General features: G+C 44.9%; 1 protein-coding gene and 1 pseudogene across 1 annotated transcript in view; one reads left to right on the top strand and one right to left on the bottom strand.

Annotated features, from left to right (window-relative positions):
• The window catches only part of LOC144509413 (discoidin, CUB and LCCL domain-containing protein 1), a 147,560-nt gene that overhangs the window by 31,279 nt on the left and 94,269 nt on the right, over positions 1–22,012 (top strand). The gene's annotated exons all lie outside the window — the stretch shown is intronic.
• LOC144509589 (U2 spliceosomal RNA) lies at positions 9,559–9,781 on the bottom strand (annotated as a pseudogene).

Raw genomic sequence — 22,012 nt, forward strand, 5'->3', positions numbered from 1 at the left:
CTGTGGCAGGGTTGTGTGGTGTCGTGGTCACTGTTCTCCTGAAGGCTGGGTAGTTTGCTGCGGACAATGGTCTGTTTGAGGTTGTGCGGTTGATTGAAGGCAAGAAGTGGGAGTGTGGGGATGGCCTTGGCAAGATGTTCATCTTCATCAATGACAATGTCGATCGATAAGTTGAGCGCCATATCCTGTTCTTATGAGGGCATCTTTCAGCGTCTGGAGGTGTCTGTTGCGATCCTCCACATCTGAGCAGATCCTGTGTATTCGGAGGGCTTGTCCATAGGGGATGGCTTCTTGAACGTGTTTAGGGTGGAAGCTGGAGAAGTGGAGCATCATGAGGTTATCCGTGGGCTTGCGATACAGTGAGACGCTGAGGTGACCGTCCTTAATGGAGATGCGTGTGTCCAAGAATACAACCGATTCCGGAGAGTAGTCCACGGTGAGTCTGATGGTGGGATGGAACTTGTTGATGTCATCATATAGTTGTTTCAGTGATTGCTCACCATGAGTCCAAAGGAAGAAAATGTCATCGATGTATCTAGTGTATAGCATCGGTTGAAGGTCCTGTGCGGTGAAGAAGTCTCGTTCGAACCTGTGCATGAAGATGTTGGCATATTGAAGTGCAAATTTGGTCCCCATGGCTGTTCCGTGTGTCTGGATGAAGAACTGGTTGTTGAAGGTGAAGACATTGTGGTCCAGGATGAAGCGAATGAGTTGTAAAATTGCATCTGGAAACTGGCAGTTGTCGGCGTTGAATACTGAGGCAGTTGCAGCAATGCCATCATCGTGGGGGATGCTGGTGTAGAGTGCCGAGACATCCATTGTGACGAGGAGTGCTCCTGGTTCAACTGCTCCATGTGCACTGAGTTTCTGTAGGAAGTCCGTAGTGTCGCGACAAAAGCTGGGGGTTCTTTGTACAATGGGTTTCAGGATGCCCTCAATATAGCCGGAGAGGTTCTCGCACAGGGTCCCATTGCCCGATTGTTGCTCGGTTGCATTATTGGACACACGAATCTCCATTAAGGACGGTCACCTCAGCAACTCACTGTACCGCAAGCCCACGGATAACCTCACGATGCTCCACTTCTCCAGCTTCCACCCTAAACACGTTAAAGAAGCCATCCCCTACGGACAAGCCCTCCGTATACACAGGATCTGCTCGGATGAGGAGGATCGCAACAGACACCTCCAGATGCTGAAAGATGCCCTCATAAGAACAGGATATGGCGCTCGACTCATCGATCGACAGTTCCGACGCGCCACAGCGAAAAACCGCACCAACCTCCTCAGAAGACAAACACGGGACACGGTGGACAGAGTACCCTTTGTCGTCCAGTACATCCCCGGAGCGGAGAAGCTACGGCATCTTCTCCGGAGCCTTCAACATGTCATTGATGAAGACGAACATCTCGCCAAGGCTATCCCCACACCCCCACTTCTTGCCTTCAATCAACCGCACAACCTCAAACAGACCATTGTCCACAGAAAACTTACCCAGCCTTCAGGAGAACAGTGACCATGTCACCACACAACCCTGCCACAGCAACCTCTGCAAGACTTGCCGGATCATCGACGTGGATGCCATCATCTCACTGAAAACACCATCCACCAGGTACACGGTACATACTCTTGCAACTCGGCCAACGTTGTCTACCTGGTACGCTGCAGGAAAGGATGTCCCGAGGCATGGTCCATTGGGGAAACCATGCAGACGCTACAACAATGGATGAATGAACACCGCTCGACAATCACCAGGCAAGACTGTTCTCTTCCTGTTGGGGAACACTTCAGCGATCACGGGCATTTGGCCTCTGATCTTCGGGTAAGCGTTCTCCAAGGCAGCCTTCACGACACATGACAACGCAGAGTCGCTGAACAGAGACTGATAGCCAAATTCCGCACACATGAGGACGTCCTCAACAGGGATCTTGGGTTCATGTCACACTATCTGTAACCCCCACGACTTGCCTGGACTTGCAGAATCTCACTAACTGTCCTGTCTGGAGACAATACTCACCTCTTTAACCTGTGTTTAATGCTCTCTCCACTCACATTGTCTGTACCTTTAAGACTTGATTAGCTGTAAAGACTCGCATTCCAATCATTATTCTGTAAATTGAGTTTGTGTCTTTATATGCCCTGTTTGTGAACAGATCTCCCACTTACCTGACGAAGGGGCAGCGCTCTGAAAGCTAGTGGCATTTGCTACCAAATAAACCTGTTGGACTTTAACCTGGTGTTGTGAGACTTCTTACTGTGTTTACCCCAGTCCAACGCCGGCGTCTTCTCACCTTTAAAGATGTTGTCGAAGCTTTTCATCTTGCATTCATCAGGACAAATGCAAGAATGTCAAATTTCAAACGATGGGCTAACCAATTATCTTGTCTCCTGTAGTATAAACTGTCATGAGTGTTTGAAATTTGGTATTCATGCATTTGTCCCAATGAGTGCAAGATGAAAAGTTTTGGCAATATGGGCGGGATTTTACAGCCCCCTTTGTCCCGAAACCATAAAATGCCACCCGAGATCAACGGGCCTTTCGGTGGTCCGCCCCTCGCCCGCTACGATTCCCGAGGCGGGCAGGATGGTAAAATCCCAGCCTATGTCTCTCTTTTCAGTAATATTCATGTTCCACACTACCACGTTGTAAGAAGCACGGTGGCACAGTGGTTAGCGCGGCTGCCTCACAGCGCCAGAGTCCCAGATTCAATTCCACCCTTGGGTCACTGTTTGTGTGGAGTTTGCACGTTCTCCCCGTGTGTGCATGGGTTTCCTCCGGGTGCTCCGGTTTCCTCCCACAGTCCAAAGGTTTGTGGGTTAGGTGGATCGGCCATGCTAAATTGACCCTAGTGTCAGGGGGATTAGCAGGGAACATGCATGGGGTTGCCAGAATAGGGCCTGGGTGGGATTGCGGTCAGTACAGACCTGATGGGCCAAATGGCCTCCTTCTGCACTGTAGGGATTCTATGAAGCACAGCGACCTCAGCAAGATTCTAAAGGGAGACAAGGTTGTTTGTGGAGCTGAGACTCGGCAGGAAGAAATAAAGAATTGCCCTTAGGGCAGGAATTGTGCTTTTTAATAATCGTGCTGTAATCAGAGTTCATTCAGCCTTTTCATCAAGGCGCAGAATCGCTGGCTGTCAGTACTTGCACTGATGGCTACAAAAGACAGATCTAATATAAAATTCATCAGTAAATACTTTGAGATCGCAGATAAATCAGAACATTTTCCAGACCGTTGGTTAATCTGAAGGGTACAGAACTATTCAAAGCCACTTTCGTTTCATCCTTACGGTTTGTAGTTACTAAACAATCATTTAATTTTTTTGCGTAATGAAAATTGCCAGAAGACCGCACAGAAATAATTTTAAAAATTTGTTTATGGGATGTGGGTGTCGCTGGCTAGGCCAGTATTTATTGCCCATCCCTAATTTCCCTTGAGAAGGTGGTGGTGAGCTGCCTTGCTGAACGCCCACAGTGCTGTTAGGGAGGGAGTTCCGCGGGGGTGGGGGGGTGCACCGTTTGTCAGTGGTGGGATCTTCTGGGTCTCGCTGCTGCCGATGGGATTGCCCATTGACTCCACCGGGGTTGCACCATCGGTGGGACCAGAAGATGCCGCTGGTGTAAACAGCCAGAAAATTCTGGCCTGCCTTTACAACACTGTAGCACATTTGATGACTCACAAATATTTTCACAATGTGCTTTATTTAGGGTTACCAGGTTGCCAGAACATTTTTGTTCTATGATTTCAATGATGGCATATCCCAATCAAGCTTATTTAAAATAAAATACAGCACTTCCTGTACCGATGATTATTGGCGTCTATTACTGTGTACGTGTGAATGGGAGCATTCCAAGAACAAATAATGAACAGATTCATTACCCTTCATGTATTTTAAAGAATAATGTTATTTTAGCTGCTACTCAAATCTGCAACACCATTGTTGGTTCTAATAACTCCCCAAAGATAGTGACAATGAAGTGACTAATTTCGAGAGCTGCAGCTTTGACTCCTCAGTACAATACCGGGAGCCTGAGTGTTCAGTTGGGAGCCTCTCAGCCAGAAGACTCCGGGTTTAAGCCACATTCCAGGTCTTGTTGGCGATGGAAGGGGCAGCGGCCTGGCCCAGAGCAGCTTGTTAATCAACCTGCAAAAAATCCTTCCAACACTCCAAAGGGGAAAAGAGTGTGAAGATACACAAAACTAAGAAATGGCATAGTGTCTGTGTCATCTTGATGTCTGATGTGAAGCATCAGTTTAACTTACTATCTCTACCACGAGCACCTCCCCCACCCCTGACCTGCATCACTATCTCAGACACTGAGCGTGGGTTCTGGCTACTCCAGTATAATTGTAGAGTTGATGCATGGTGAATTTGAAGACTCTGAAATATTGGGATCGTCCAAATCATAGAATCCCTACAGTGCAGAAGGAGGCCATTTGGCCCGTCGAGTCTGCACCGACCATAATCCCATCCAGCCCCTTATTCCCATAGCCCATGAACAAAGAACAAAGAAGAACAAAGAACAGTACAGCACAGGAAACAGGCCCTTCGGCCCTCCAAGTCTGTGCCGCTCCTTGGTCCAACTAGAACATTCGTTTGTATCCCTCCATTCCCAGGCTTCTCATGTGACTATCCAGGTAAGTCTTAAATGATGTCAGCATGTCTGCCTCCACCACCCTACTTGGCAGCGCATTCCAGGCCCCCACCACTCTCTGTGTAAAAAACGTCCCTCTGATAGCTGAGTTATACTTCGCCCCTCTCACCTTGAGCCCGTGACCCCTCGTGATCGTCACTTCTGATCTGGGAAAAAGCTTCCCACCGTTCACCCTATCTATCTCCTTCATAATCTTGTACACCTCTATTAGATCTCCCCTCATTCTCCGTCTTTCCAGGGAGAACAACCCCAGTTTACCCAATCTCTCCTCATAGCTAAGACCCTCCATACCAGGCAACATCTTGGTAAACCTTCACTGCTCTCTCTCTAACGTCTCCACGTCCTTCTGGTAGTGCAGCAACCAGAACTGAACGCAGTACTCCAAATGTGGCCTAACCAGCGTTCTATACAGCTGCATCATCAGACTCCAGCTTTTATACTCTATACCCCGTCCTATAAAGGCAAGCATACCATATGCCTTCTTCACCACCTTCTCCACCTGTGTTGCCACCTTCAAGGATTTGTGGACTTGCACACCTAGGTCCCTCTGTGTTTCTATACTCATGATGGCTCTGCCATTTATTGTATAACTCCTCCCTACATTATTTCTTCCAAAATGCATCTCTTCGCATTTATCTGGATTAAATTCCATCTGCCACCTCGCCGTTCAATTTTCCAGCCTATCTATATCCTGCTGTATTGCCCGACAATGCTCTTCGCTATCCGCAAGTCCAGCCATCTTCGTGTCATCCGCAAACTTGCTGATAACATCAGTTACACCTTCTTCCAAATCATTTATATATATCACAAATAGCAGAGGTCCCCGTACAGAGCCCTGCGGAACACCACTGGTCACAGACCTCCAGCCGGAAAAAGACCCTTCGACCGCTACCCTCTGTCTCCTATGGCCAAGCCAGTTCTCCACCCATCTAGCCACTTCTCCTTGTATCCCATAAGCCTTAACCTTCTTAACCAACCTGCCATGTGGGACTTTGTCAAATGCCTTACTGAAATCCATATAGACGACATCCACGGCCCTTCCTTCGTCAACCGTTTTTGTCACTTCCTCAAAACACTCCACCAAATTTGTAAGGCACGACCTCCCACTTACAAAACCATGCTGTCTGTCACTAATGAGATTGTTTCGTTCTAAATGCACATACATCCTGTCTCTAAGAATCCTCTCCAACAACTTCCCTACCACGGACGTCAAGCTCACGGACCTATAATTTCCCAGGTTATCCCTGCTACCCTTCTTAAACAATGGGACCACATTCGCTATCCTCCAATCATCAGGGACCTCACCTGTGTCCAAAGAAGTGACAAAGATTTCCGTCAGAGGCCCAGCAATTTCATCTCTCGTCTCCCTGAGCAGTCTAGGATAGATGCCATCAGGCCCTGGGGCTTTGTCAGTTTTAATGTTCCCTAAAAAACCTAACACTTCCTCCCTTGTAATGGAGATTTTCTCTAACACCATGACACCATGTAGTATTCTAACTATGTTAGGGGTTGTGGGTTTAACGCAGAAAGAAAAGACGTGGCTTGCACACATAGATTCAAGCTAACACACCACAGGTTTTATTGAAAGAGATGTTCTCTGCACCGCACAGAGTACGAAACTGAAAGTCAAACAACAGCATCTGCCAACACCCTAATGACACTACCATCAAATCATGTGATCAGCTCTTAAAGCAGCCTGCAACCCTTTTAAATGTATAATACACCATCCCACTGCTGCATAAAGCATTACTTGTGAAAGTCTTAGATGAAGGCTTTGAAATGGATAAATATTCCAGAATTTTGTTATCTTACCTTTATGTCAGAGAATATTAATATTCCATTTTCCCCCAGGCAATTACATTGGTGGGACAGAATACATGTCAGTGTAAAATACGCTTGGAAAGTGGAAGGTACAGACTTGAAGGGCCAAAGGGCATTTGCTTGTTTGAACACTGTAAATGTGAGCTTTAGTGCCTGTGCTGAAGTTTTTTTAAGTAACTCTTTCAGCGCAGTCTCAGAATAGATTAGTACCAAGTACCCTATAGATTGTGTTGACCCATTGTGAGTCATTCTAACTGGCAAAAAATGGGTGGGTTTGGATCGGGTGTGAAGTTAAAAGACGAAAATTCTCAAACCTTAAACCAATTCACCTTGAGTTCCCCCCAACTTTCCATTTTTAACTAATGCTAGCCAGGTTTCTCTGACCTCTGAGGAAGTGATAGGTAGAGAGGGATGAGAAGGACAGCATTCATCAGGTAAGTGCCTTTATGGCACTGCTTGTGGGCCAGGTGAAGCAGGAGAGTTTCCTCCAACAAAGCTATCTTTAAATGACCATATATTCTGGCAGAGCCCACCAGCTCTGCAGTCACCAACTCCTCCCCTCTCCCGTCCACCACAAGCTTTCACCTTGCAATCTATCTGCTCGCCCCTATCGACCTCAGTCACCCCCATCCCATAACACTGCACCTACATGCTCCAAATCCACCAACATTCCCCCAGGCACCTACATGCTCAGGTGGCAAACCCGGAGAAAGAAACATGGGCTGCAATTAAAACTGACAGGTATTTGGGGAAACATAGGAACATTGAAAATAGATGCAGGAGGAGGCCATTCGGCCCTTTGAGCCTGCACCATCATTCAATATGATCACGGCTGATCATGCACTTCCAGTATCCCCACTCCCACTTTCTCTCCAGCCCCCTTGATCCCTTTAGCCGCAAGGACCACACCCAGCTCCCTCTTGAACATATCTAACGAACTGGCCCCAACAGCTTTCTGTGGTAGAGAATTCCACAGGTTCACAACTCTCTGAGTGAAGAAGTCCTTCCTCATCTCAGTCCTGAATGGCTTACCCCTTATTCTTAGACTGCGACCCCTAGTCCTGGACTTCCCCAACATTGGGAACATTTTTCCCACATCTAGCCTGTCCAGTCCCATCAGGATTTTATATGTTTCTATGAGATCTCCTCTCTAATAATCTAAATTCCAGTGAGTACAAGCCCAGTCAATCCAGTCTCTTTTCATATGTCAGTCCTGCCATTCTGGGAATCAGTCCGGTGAACATTTGCTGGATTCCCTCAAGGGTAAGAATGTCCTTCCTCAGACTAGGAGACCAAAACTGCACACAATAGATCAAAACTGCACACAATACTTCTGGCCTTTCCACTGTAACTCCCCCTCTCCAAGTGCTTGCCTCGATAAATATTAGGGACATATTTTCAGTTATGTTCCAAACAAGGTGCTGACCATGAAAAGGAACTTCAATGAATGCGAACACTAATGGAAGTATATAGGAGTTAGTCTCATCTCTAAATAATGGGGAAACTTCACCATGCAGAATTGCTGGTATTTACCCAGTAGTTGCTCTAAACAATGTTTCAACAGTAAATGAAGACTAAACAGCGATTATCCAGAAACTCTACCATTACGGAGCATTTAAAGGTAGCTTAATTCAATACAATTGTGGTTAAATTTTTGATCCCTATTACAGAAAAGCTCAGTTGTACCTTTCTAATTGACCCTCAAAGCATGGAGGGCACTCGCCACAGGGTGGTAAGTGGCTCGAGTGCGCTGCCAGAGGAGGTGGTAGAAATAGATACAATAGCAATGTTTAAGAGACAGACACCTTGACAGATACATGAAGAGGCAGGGAATAGAGGGATATGGACTGCGTAGAGGCAAAAGGTCTTTAGTTTAGGAAGGCATTTTTGTCGGTGCAGGTTGGTGGATTGAAGGGCCTGTGCCTGGTCTGTATTGTTCTTTGTTCATTGTTCTTTCTTTAGTCCATCCCATGACAAGAACCTGCACCTGGTTTGAGTTATAAGGAGCGGCTGGATAGACTGGGACTTTTTTCTCTGGAGCGTAGAAGGCTGTGGGATGATCTTATAGAGGTCTATAAAATAATGAGGGGCATAGATCAGCTAGATAGCCAACATCTTTTCCCAAAGGTAGGGGAGTCTAAAACTAGAGGGCATAGGTTTAAGGTGAGAGGGGAGAGATACAAAAGTGTCCAGAGGGGCAATTTTTTCACACAGAGGGTGGTGAGTGTCTGGAACAAGCTGCCAGAGGTAGTAGTAGAGGCGGGTACAATTTTGTGTTTTAAAAAACATTTAAACAGTTGCATGGGTAAGATCGGTATAGAGGGATATGGGCCAAATGCAGGCAATTGGGATTAGCTTAAGGGTTTAAAAGAAAAGGGCAGCATGGACAAGTTGAGCCGAAGGGCCTGTTTCCATGCTGTAAACCTCTATGACTCTACATGGAGTCTTTTAACATGAGCAGCCTGTTGTACTGCAGTTGTCACACGGATACTGTCTGACCAAGAGACTCTCCCGCTCTTAACATCTGCCACAGGTGGACTGGAAGAATTTTCAGGTCGATAGTCAACATGTTCGGCCATATTAAGGATGCGTCTTCCGTGACCACCAAGTCCCATGGTGGGACCTGGAGTTTTTTTTAATACTTTTCCAATTCAGTCAAATCAAATCCAATTCAGAGTCTCAACAAGTTGAGACATTTCCGATCCAGGCTGACAAGACAGGGCCTTCACACCTGTCTTGGGCCTGATCTACATGAGCCCAGCTGATTGGAGGAGGGGCAGGGTTCCTCCTCCAAGGCTGGATCTCATTTGCATCTTAGCCAAAAGGCCGAGATGCCGCTTTAAAAAATTGCTTCATATGAATATGAAACTTAAATGTAACCTAATGACCTCAACCAAGTGCAGCATCCTATCCATACTACACTTGATCTTAGCCAAAAGGCCACCTGGAGGTTTTTTTTTGTACTTTTCCAATTCAATCAAATCAAATCCAATTCAGAGTCTCAACAAGTTGAGACATTTCTGATCCAGGCTGACAAGACAGGGCAAGCGACCATTTACCCTGTCCTGGGCCTGATCTACATGAGCCAAGCTGATTGGAGGAGGGAAAGCAATTCCTCCTCCAAGACTTGAGCTCATTTGCATCTTAGCCAAAAGGCCTAGATGCCGCTTTTAAAAATTGCTTCATATGAAACATATGAAGCTTCAATGTAACCTAATGACCTCAACCAAGCGCAGCATCCGCATAACTACACTGATAAGAACAGATACTACACTTGATCTTAGCCAAAAGGCCGTGAAGCGACCTGGAGGTTTTTTTTTATACTTTTCCAATTCAATCAAATCAAATCCAATTCAGAGTCTCAACAAGTTGAGACATTTCCGATCCAGGCTGACAAGACAGGGCGGGAGACCAAAACCACCCTGTCCTGGGCCTGATCTACATGAGTCAAGCTGATTGGAGAAGGGGGAGGATCCTCCTCCAAGACTTGAGCTCATTTGCATCTTAGCCAAAAGGCCGAGATGCCGCTTTTAAATATTGCTTCATATGAAACATATGAAGCCCCAGCGCAACCCAATGACCTCAACCAAGTGCAGGCGATCCACACTACACTTGATCTTAGCCAAAAGGCCGACGACCTGGAGGTTTTATCTCAGAGGTTGGGGTACACCACTATGCCACAAGACAAGCTGTGATAAATGGAGTTTAATTATGTACACGTTCCACTATTCAAGTCATGCTTATATTTTTTGTTCCATTTTGTATGCAACTCTGTGCAAGATAAGGGTAGCAGTTGCAGTTGTTTAATACAATGGAATTGAAAATTGTTTCTAATTTGCATTAAGGGCATTGCCATAAGCTCTTTGAGCTGCATGAAATATAGATTCAAATTCCATTTATATACAAATCATTTGGCTCTGAAATCTACTAAATACACTGTCACAGGCAGGGGGAGAGAGATAAAAATTCCTTTCCCTTAATGTCTGCAATAAGTGTGCTTGTTTTGGAAAGGGTAGATAAGGGTGTTTCTAAGTTCCAATTAGTGTGTTTTTTTTTAGTTTATTTACTATTGTCACAAGTAGGTTTACATTAACCCAGTACTGGGACTCAGCTGACTTTCCACAGTTGAATATCTTGCCCTGAGATTAAATCCTAACAAGGAGGGGAGGGGAAGGGAGAAAAAGTGCTGATTTTAATAGGAACACAGTGGCACAGTGATTAAAACTGGTGCCTCACAGTGCCAGGGACCCAGGTTCGATTGCTGGCTTGAATCACTGTCTGTGCAGAGTTTGCATGTTCTCCCCGTGTCAGCATGTGTTTCCTTTGAGTGCTCTGGTTTCCTCCCACAGTCCGAAAGACGTGCTGGTTAGGTGCATTGGCCATGCTAAATTCTCCCTCAGTGTATCCGAACAGGGCCGGGGTGTGGCAACTGGGGGATTTTCACAGTAACTTCATTGCAATGTTAATGTAAGCCTAATAAATAAACTTTAAACTTCTGCAAACAGACCTATTATCAGAGTTTGTTCCGTGGACCTTCCCTCAGTTTGATCCAAAGTAGCGTCAATAATAATCTACAACTTTTCAGATATATATACTGTGAATTGGTTAAAACCACACTTGGTATTTGCAACTTTCCTTCTTTGTCTTATAGAATTATAGAATCCTACAGTGCAGAAGAAGGCCATTCGGCCCATCGAGTCTGCACCAACCACAATTCCACTGAGGCCCTATCCCCATAACCTCATGCAGTTACCCTAGACCCTAGTTCCCTGACACTAAGGGGCAATTTGGCATGGCCAATCCACCTGACCTGCACATCTTTGGACTGTGGGAGGAAACCGGAGCGCCCGGAGGAAACCCACGCAGACACGGGGAGAACATGCAAACTCCACACATACAGTGACCTGAGCCGGGAATTGAACCCGGGTCCCTGGAGCTGTGAGACAGCAGTGCTAACCCCTGTGCCACTGTGCCGCCCCAAAGTCTCAAAGTTAGGATTTTTCAGGATATACTTTCCCAGGATGTACTGCTAGAGTTTTAGTAAACAAAGTTACTGCAGCCAGGAAAAACAGACAGGCATTAAAGATTCAAGAGTGATGCCTGTCCAGGAATTATTGCAGCTTTGGTTCACAGGACAAGAGGCAATTTCTTACAAGTGGGAGGCATTTTAAAAAAGTCATTGAGAAAGATCTTTAGGACATTCTTTCCTTATAGAAAAGCTGACATAACATAACCTTTATCATCTGTTTATACCCTTCTATTTAAGCTTCTATTTTGGCAAAAATGGAACCACCAGATGCGAGTATATGATTGTTTGTGCTGCAAGAACACCAGTGTAAAGATTCAGAACGCCTGTTTTCAATTATATTAGATATGCATACTTGGATTCCTCTCTCCTGGGACATGGTGCTGTGGGGTTTTTTCCAGCAATTTGCTTAAATAAGAAAGGAACTAAGTTTGCATAGATATAGTGCCCTATTGTGTCGCAAAGCACTTCACAACATTTTGAAATGTCGTTACTGAGATGAATGGTCTGTTAATCTGTTTTTGTTGATCTGGGAAAGAGCGTTATTCATGATTCCAGAATCATTGACTCCCCACAGTGCACAAGGAGGCCATTTGGCCCATCAAGCCTGCACCAACAACAAACCCACCCAGGCCCTATCCCTGGAACCCCATGTATTTACCCTGCTAATCCCCCCCCTGATGCTAAGGGGCAATTTAGCATGGCCAATCAACCTAACCCACACATCTTTGTAGTGTGGGAGGAAACCAGAGCATCAGGACATGGGGATAACGTGCAAACTCCACACAGTCACCCAGGACTGGAATTGAACACCGGTCCCTGGCTCTGTGAGGCTACCCAGTGTGCCACCGTGCTGCCCTTGGTGTTCTCTGTAAGACCTTTTCTTCTCAAGAGGCTGACAGAACTCCAGACTCGCAGCTTGTCCAAAAATGCATTATTGATAATGCAGCGTTCCCTAAGTGGGATTTGAACCCACTGCGACCTTCTGATTCAGAATATTACCAACTGAGCTAAGCTGATGCCTGGTAGTCAATGGATAAAGTGTCAATAATGCAAACTTTGCAAAGTTTTCACTTTGTTACTGTTGCATAAAATACTGGCTACTTTTCAGTTTGCCTTTGTAACTATGTTCATAGCCCTTGACGAGATAAGCACTCGTCAAGACGTAGTGCTTGCAGACTCTCTGGGTGGAATTTTCCCGTCCCGTGCACCACGGAAATCAGAGCGGGCGGGGAGCAGACCATGCAAAGGTCCTTTGACCTCAGGTGGGATTTTCCAGTCTTGGGGTGAGCATGGCCAGAAAATCCCGTCCTCTAACTTTGAGGACTTCAAGAAATTAGGAAGGTAACTTGTATAACAAGGGATTTCAAGTATAGGAATATGGTCATCTTGTTGCAGTTGTGTAGCTTTGATGAGACTACAGCTGCAGTGCTGCATATATAATGAAACATATAAAAGCACTTGGGGTTTGACAGGGTAGGTATTGTGAGGCATTTGGTAAAATCTTGCCCAATGAGTCTAGTCCTGGACTCTGCAAAGTAATAGTGGTCTTGTTGCTGGGTAGTTTCTGCTCAGGAGAGAGGCAGGACTTCATCTACAATGTTGGCAGGAGGAGGCAATTAAAAGTCAGCAGGTTGGGAACATGGCAAACTGAGGACGGTGAGTGAACCTTCCATGCTGGCAGGCCGTTCCACATCCTCAGCTGCACTATTCACCGTGATGGTGTCTGCTGAGACATCAAGGAGAACATGAGAACACCTCAAAATAGAGAGAGGGCATTATGTAGATATTTTCACATGGGCCAAGCAGAGAGGCCCCAGAGAACAGAGGGGAAACCCCCGCCATCAGCCCTGTGCCAAAGTGACTCTAGCTCTGATGATGCCCACCACCCAACTCCCCCTCCCCGTGAAGCTGCTCAGAGGATTCCATGTTGCTTCCCCATTGGCAAAATTCTGGCAATTTGGGAGAACCACCCTCATTGGGTCTTTAACTATTCAAGTTGGCTGCCCTCGGTTGGGTTGGCAGCTGAGCTGTACTGTTCTTTGTTCTTTGTAATGGGAAACATCCCCACAAGTGAGACCATGTCAGAGACCATTCCTGATGCCCCCCCACGCCCCCCCGGAGCTCTAGTCATGTTACCCAGGACCAGGTAGCAATCCACCCATTGTCTTAGGATAATAGGTCAGCCATTTCAGACTCAGATTTCTTCACTCAGAGAGTTGTGAATCTTTGGAATTCTCTCCCGCAGAGGGCTGTGGATGCTCAGTTGATGAGTATGTTGAAGGCTGAGATGGCAACAGTTTGGACTGTAAGAGAGGTTGGAGAGAAAAGTGTGGGTGGGAGGTTCCAGGTTGGTGTTGATCTTCCTGAATTTTAGAGTAAGCTTGAGGGGCCGTTAACCTCCGATGGTTTACTCCTGCTCCTATTTCTCACCTTCTTACACCATTTACCAAAGTAACATTTTTTTAAAGCCAATATCCAGTTTTAAAATCTACACACTAAATTAGTTCAGCTTCTCTTCAGTCATTGCCTTTCACAAGAAGGCCCAACATATTTCCTTTTTCGATAAAGGAGTTTTTTAACAAGCATACTTCAAAAATGTTTGTTTGTTTTCCAACCTTGAGGCGTTTGGTGTGAATCGCGTCTGTACACTGAAAGATGCCGTTATGCTTAGTGTGTATCACATATTGTGCAAAGTAATCCAGGCTGACTGAACCATTGCATCTGGTGTGTGTGCAAGTTGTATGTTAGCATCTGGATGCAATACTGCACAGACTAAAGAGTTTTGTGGTGGCGGTTTGTCTAGCATGTGACACTGCTTAGATTTAACTATCTATTTACCTAATGGATCCTAAGTCAAGTACTCAGCACACCAGCAGTCATCGCTGATTATGTAGTGCTCGGATAATCTATTGAAAGTTGTGACATTTTAAGTGTCTAACTGTCACGTTGTGAATCGTCTGTGAAAGTATTTGGTTGCTTTGTTTTTTATTAAGAAAACTGCTATCTGGGTGATACAGGAAATATGTAAATGTGCATTTAAATATTTTTGAAGTAGTTAACCTCTTGGAACCCTCCATTTATGATCTCAGGTTCACAAGAAAACATTTGCTGTTTAATCTGTTCCCTGAGATCAAGAAAACAGTAGTTTAAATTTCCGCAGCCTGAGACCATGGCCTAGGTTCTCACCGAGGCAGGTTGACTCAGGAGTCCTTTAAAGGACGGCATGGTGGCACAGTGGTTAGTACTGCTGCCTCACAGCGCCAGGGTCCCAGGCTCAATTCTGGCCTCGGGTCACTGTCTGTGTGGAGTTTGCACATTCTCCCCGTGTTTGCGTGGGTTTCCTCCGGGTGCTCCGGTTTCCTCCCACAGTCCAAAGATGTGCAGGTTAGGTTGATTGGCCATGCTAAATTGACCCTTAGTGACAGGGGGATTAGCAAGGTAAATGTGTAGGGTTGCGAAAATAGGGCCTGGGTGGGATTGTGGTTAGTACAGACTCGATGTGCCGAATGGCTTCATTCTGCGCTGTAGGGATTCTATAATACTTCTATGAAAGATGGCAGGTGGGATCACATCCAGCACTCCCAACCTGACTGGCTCCATTGCAGAGATTGAATATCATCACCTCTTCCACAGTTTTCATGGAATTGGGCCAGGTTTTTAAAGAGTCATGGTTCACAAACCCTCAGCAGAGTTGTGAATCCTAGTCTGCATGAGTGGACCTTTTACAAGGTAAGTTGAAAAGGTCTTCTTCATGCCCCCGAAGCCAAGCTATGAAACTTCCATGTCCATTGACGTACACTACACTGCATAGTGGGATGTGTACAAAAATACTTTGAAGAAAATATTTCAGTGATACATTTTCCAATGTTCGAAAAGAAAGTCTGTACTACAAGCTAATAAAAGTATCAATCAACCAGGCCCTTTGAAATCTCAAAAGCCACAAATCCTCAAAATCACTTAACTTTTGTAAACAAACATTGTGACAGAGAAATCTGAGAGCCTGAACTGATATGCAAACAATGTTTCCTTTGGAGAGCAGGTGTTCTAGTATTCTAATAGCTGCCTAGACCCTCAGCCAAGCCTCATGTGAGCTTCTCCACCATTTATTCAGATCATGGCGGATCTTCCAAATCAACTCTACTCTCTTGCCCTATCTCCGTAACTCATATTTGCCCTAGTATCCAATAATCTATCAATCTCAGGCTTGACTATGCTCAACAAATGAGCACCAATGGCTCTCTGAGGTTGGCAATTCCAAAGATGGGCAACTCTCTGAGAGAAGAAACTGTTCCTTATTTCAGTCCTAAATGGATAACCCATTAACCAGTGACTGTAATCCCTCGTTCTGGATTTTCCAACCAAGTGAAGCAAGTTCCCAGCATCTACCCTGTCAAGCCCTCTCAGAATTAGGTCTGCACAGCATGTGAAGCCAAGAATTTGGAGACTGAAGGGATCTTGAGGGTGTCAACCCTTAAGATCCCCTCACTCACATTATCAGGATAAGGGCTAGACCATTTAGGGCAGAGATGAGGAGGAATTTCTTCACCCAAATGGTAGTGAATCTCTGGAATCCTCTGTGCCAGAGAGCTGCTGAGGATCAGGCATTAATAATGTTTTAGACTGAGATCAATAGATTTCGACATATCAAAAACATCTTTGGGGATAGTGCAGGAAAATAGTGTTGAAGTCGAAGACCAGCCTCAATCTCATTGAATGGGGGAGCAGGCTCAAAGGGCTGAATGGCATCCTCCTGCTCCTATTGCCAATGTTCTTAATTTTACAACTTTCAATGAGATCACCTCTCATTCTTCTGAACTCCAAGGAAAATAGTCACAGCCGATTTAATCTTTCCTCAGAGGGGATAGCGCTCTCAGAAATCAGAAATTTAGCTGAACAACCTATGATGGTATAACGTTACAGCTGAATCTGCAGGTTTTGTTTATAGTTTCAATATGTTTGCTGGAGAATATTATTAACCAGGTCACTAGATCAAGGCTTAGAGTGGCATGCCATGTAAATCTCAGAAAAATGAAACTAGTTTTCGTGTTTCGTACTAAATGAAATAAATAAATGTACATATTCAGAAAAGGCACAATTTATATATATATATTTAATACAGGATGGATAATTCTACAAATGTGCAAAATCAAAATCTGATAATCCACCCACACTTGCAAATTAACACAAGCTTCTCAACGGCATGTAATCTTCGAGAATTGATTTAAAGTCGAGGATGAAATGCCAACAATTTGTACCCTTAGGCTATCTCCTTGTTTTCAGTGTTTTCCACTCATGAGAGAGAACAGAAGAATTTAGGAGATTTTTCATTTGATGTGGAAAATTGCTAGGATCTGCATTGCTGCACCAGGAATGATGGTGGAAGTAGCTATATAAATGGGGGGAAGATCGAAGCTCATAACGCTCGTATTAACAACATAAAATGGATGCAATAAGACCCAATTTCAGAATCAATTACCCTCTGGTCCAAAATTGAACCATCACAGTTTTGAGGTATTCTTGGCCACTTCCTAAAACAGGTGTTGAATCCCTTACAAATGGACTGAGAGGCCTCGGGTTTGTTTTAGGTTCTGCAATGACAACTTGTGATATAGCGCCTTTAACATCTCAAAACAACCCAAGTCACTTCAGGAGATTTATCTACAAAACATTCTGACGCCACAGGGGTAGATATCGACATCGGTAGAGTGTTGAATGAATACTTCACATTCGTCTTCACACAACAGAATGAGGACAAAAACATAGAAACGTAGAAGATAGGAGCAGGAGGAGGCCATTTGGCCCTTCGAGCCTGCTCCGCCATTCATTACGATCATGGCTGATCATCCAACTCAATAGCTTAGTCCTGCTTTTTCCCCATAACCTTTGATCACATTCATCCCAAGTATGAAAGTATGGAACTCAGAGAGAGAGACTGTGAGGTTCTTGAGCAAATTGACATAGGGAATGACAAGGTATTGGAGGTGTTGGCAAGCTTAAAAGTGGACAAATCTCCAGGTCCAGATGAATTGTGTCCCAGGCTGCTGTGGGAGACAAGGGGGGGAGACTACAAGGGCTCTAACCCAAATTTTTAATTCCTCTCTGACCACGAGGAATGTGCCAGAGGACTGGAGAACAGCTAATGTGGTTCCATTATTTAAGAAGGGTTGTAGAGATAAACCAGAGAACTGCAGACCAGTGAGTTTCACATCAGTGGTAGAGAAACTATTAGAGAAAATTCTGAAGGAGAGCATCTATCTCCACTTGGAGAGGCAAAGCTTGATCAGGGATAGTTAGCATGGCTTGATCAGAGGGAGGTCATGCCTAACAAATTTGATTTAATTTTTTGAGGAGATGACCAGGTGTGTAGATAGGGGTAGTGCAATCGATGTAGTTTACATGGATTTCAGCAAAGCCTTCGACAAGGTTACACGTGGGAGACTTATAAAGAAGGCAAATGCACATGGGATACAGGGTAATTTGCTAAAATTGATTCAAAATTGGCTAGTTGTCAGAGACAGAGGGTGATGACAGAAGACTGCTTTCGTGACTGGAAACCAGTGTCCAGTGGCGTACCACAGGGATACCACTCTGTGCTGAGCCCCCTATTATTTGTCATTTATATAAACGACATTGATGACTATGTGGGGGGCAGGATTAGTATGTTTGCAGATGACACAAAGATTGACAGGATGGTTAACAATGAGGCCACAGGAAGATACAGACGGGATGGTCTAATAGGCAGATAAGTGGCAGATGGAATTTAACACTGAAAAGTGTGAGGCAACACACTTTGGAAGGAGTAATTTGACAAGGAAGTATTCAATGAACGGCATGACACTAGGAAGTTCTGAGGAACGAAGGGACCTTGGCGTGTTTGTCTATAGATCTCTGAAGGTAAAAGGGCATGTTAGTAGGGTGGTTATAAAGGCATATGGGACACTTGCCTTTATCAATCGAGGAATAGATTACAAAAGCAGGGAGGTCATGATGGAGTTGTATAGAACTTTGGTGAGGCCACAGCTAGAGTACTGTCTGCAGTTCTGGTCACCACTGTAGGAAGGATGTGATTGCACTGGAGGGGGTGCAGAGGAGATATACCAGGGGGTTGCCTGGGATGGAACAATTAAGTTATAAAGAGAGGTTGGATAGGCTTGTGTTGTTTTTATTGGAGCAGGGAAGACTGAGGGGTGACTTGATAAAGGTGAATAAGATTATGAGGGGCATGGACAGGGTGGATAGGGAGCAGCTGTTCCAGGGTCAGTCATGAGAGAACACAAGTTCAATAGTTTGGGAACATGCGGATGCCCCCTTTGCGTTGAAAACCGAGCGATGACAAATTTCCAGCCCAATGAATTTTAAGAGGGAATTCAATAAATAATTGATCAGGAAAATGTGAAGAAGTTGAACAGATAGTGCAGAGGTGTGGAACTAAATGTACAGTGCTTTCAGAGAGTCAGTTCCAGCAGGATGGGCTGAATGGCCTCCACATGTGCTATGAAGCCCGATGATTATACAGTTCTATTGCATGTGGCTCATTTTGTTCCTTTACACTTTGTTCCTATTACACTCCTTGGTGAGTGTCTGGAACAAGCTGCCAGAGGTAGTAGTGGAGGCGGATACAATTTTGTCTTTTAAAAAGCATGTAGACAGCTACATGGGTAAGATGGGTATAGAGGGATATGGGCCAAACGCGGGCAATTGGGACTAGCTTAGGGGTTTTAAAAGAAAAGCAACATGGACAAGTTGGGCTGAAGGGTCTTTTTCCATGCTGTAAACCTCTATGACTTGCTTATAAGAGCTGATGTAACTAACACAATACTCTTTATGAATTCAGTGGCATTGTAATCTTGGTCAGCAGCCAGAATTCTTCAGTGCGCAAGGAGGACTAGTATATCAGTCCATTGCAGTGATAGATAAGATTGTTGAGGGATTTTTACACAGACTTTGTACAATTGTATCACCCGAAGGAGTCCATGCAACTTTCCAAAAGCTGAGGGTCATCAGAGGCCAGGCATGCAGTCATCTGGCACCAGAGACAAGGGAGTGGGCTACATTATGAAATGAGGTACGTTTACATTTAAGGGTGCATATCTTAAACTGCTGTCAACCACTACCACCCCCACACTGTGATGGATTAGTCTCATGATGTGCCGCCAGTCTAGAAGCAGCTGGAGTGGGAGTGTCACCCAGTTAGCTCCATTTGTATGTAGTCTTACCTTCAAATAAAGAACCCACACTATTATTTTATTAATCCATTTTATGTGATTTGTACCTTCATGTCAAAGAGAAGAATGTAACAGGAGAGGGTTATGGGTGTGGAATAGGAGTGTCGGTTGTGGTGGGAACGCAAGGCTTTCATAATATCATCTTTAAATTAAAAGTTACAAGGGGCGAATTAAGAATGAATCCTGAGTTATGAGTTGAACCATTCCATGGTATATTTGATGAATAGTGATGGCAGCTCTCCTGCAGCTTGTTTTTTAACATTTTATTGGTTTTGTTTGTCAGTGCAAAAAAATTACAAATCTGTCTGAAATTGTGACATTTTCATTATTACAAAGTGAGAATCGATGGTAAATCTGGTCTTCACACTCAAAAGCAGCAGGCAAGCTGATTTTTGAGATCTGCAAGTAGGCTTGCATTAACACTGCAATGAAGTTACTCTGAGAATCCCCTAGTTGCCACACTCCGGCGCCTGTTCGGGTACACTGAGGGAGAATTTAGCATGGCCAATCCACCTAACCAGCACGTCTTTTGGATTGTGGGAGGAAACCAGAGCATCTGGAGGAAACACACGCAGACACGGGGAGAATGTGCAGACTCCACACAGACAGTCACCCGAGCGGGAATTGAACTCGGCTCCCTGGCGCTGTGCGGCAGCAGTGCTAACCACTGTGGCACCACCCCACTAAAAAATAAAATCACAATCTCTCAGCACCCAGACCTGAAGGTGAATAAATACAACTTATTTATTTTGTCTACCAGTCTTGTTTATCACAGAATCATAGAATCCCTACAGTGCAGAAGGAGGCCATTTGGCCCATCGAGTCTGCATCGATGACAATCCCACCCAGACCCTATCCCTGTAACCCCACGTATTTACCCTGCTAGTCCCCTTGACACTAAGAGGCAATTTAGCATGGCCAATCCACCTAAGCCGCACATCTTTGGACTGTGGGAGGAAACTGGTGCACCCGGAGGAAACCCACGCAGACCCGGGGAGAACGTGCCAACTCCACAAAGTCACCCAAGGCTGGAATTGAACCCCGGTCCCTGGCGCTGTGAGGCAGCAGTGCTCACCACGATGCCACCGTGAAATATGGCCAGCAAGATTCAAACCTGTTTGGGAAGTTCTCAATGGAATTCTAGTCCATCACCTTAACCACTCGGCTGCAACTATGCTAATGCGGTAATGAAGGAGTAGATTCCTACATTATAACAGTGACTGCACTTCAATAGTACTTCATGGGCATGAGAGAGTCTTGGGACACCCTGAGGTCGTGAAAGGTGTGATATAAATGCAAGATTGTTTTCAGTTCTTCGTCTAACATAGGACTTGGTAATCCATATATTCATTTTACCAGCAAATATGTGTTGAGTACTCACTTCCATCTTCTCCACGCTGTATAACGAACAGTTTGGAAAGATCACACAGGCTAGATCTACCCACACAGCAGCTGCAAAGCCATGCTGTAATGTTGGCTTTATATGGCAAATTGCTCATCATACTGAGCGATTTTTGCATTGTTGAGAGCTAATAAATCCTTTCTAATTTAAATGTTTGCTTTCATTGAAAGTTTCAAAAGAACCTCAAAATTGGATCATGCAGATATGTGTAAGAGTGGAATAAAGAACCGTGTGGGATTCATCATAAGTGCATGATTCACCGACAGCAGAGGTTGCTTCATATAGGAGAATAAAATGTAATTAATCATCTTCACCAGTATTATTTGGGCTTTTCCAAATGCTGTGTTTACATGGGTAATATAAATTCCTGGTTTCTCATACTTCACTTCACCTGAAGTGACTGAAAGGGGGAATAGTTTCTAAAAAAAAAAGTAATCCTGCATACCAAAGTTTATAAATTGCAGTTTTTCGCATACTGTACAAATGGAGACATTTCAATTCCCACCTCCCCCCCACCAACCCCCACGTGTGCAATCTGTAAAATCAGTCAGATACTAATTAATTAACATTTTCTCAAGATTTGTTCTAGTAACCAGATCTCAGCACAGATCGAGTCCATGGAATCATTTCTTTCCATTTTGCTGGGATCAGTGTTAAAATTTGAGATGCACAATGTGAATCTGTGCAGTTGATATGATTCTACATGCAGCTCAATTGTAATAATTTTGCTCTTCTGTTTTCTCATTCTTCTCCCCCCCCCCCTCCACTTGCCCCACCCCGTCCCTTCACCTCCCAACAGCACTGACTCACGTTGTGGTGGAGTTACACTTCCCCAAGAAGCTCCCCCCACCTCCTGCCCCAGTTAGTTTCGCAACTTCA

This window comes from Mustelus asterias, chromosome 21 (genome assembly GCF_964213995.1).
Source record: "Mustelus asterias chromosome 21, sMusAst1.hap1.1, whole genome shotgun sequence".
Lineage (NCBI taxonomy): Eukaryota > Metazoa > Chordata > Chondrichthyes > Carcharhiniformes > Triakidae > Mustelus > Mustelus asterias.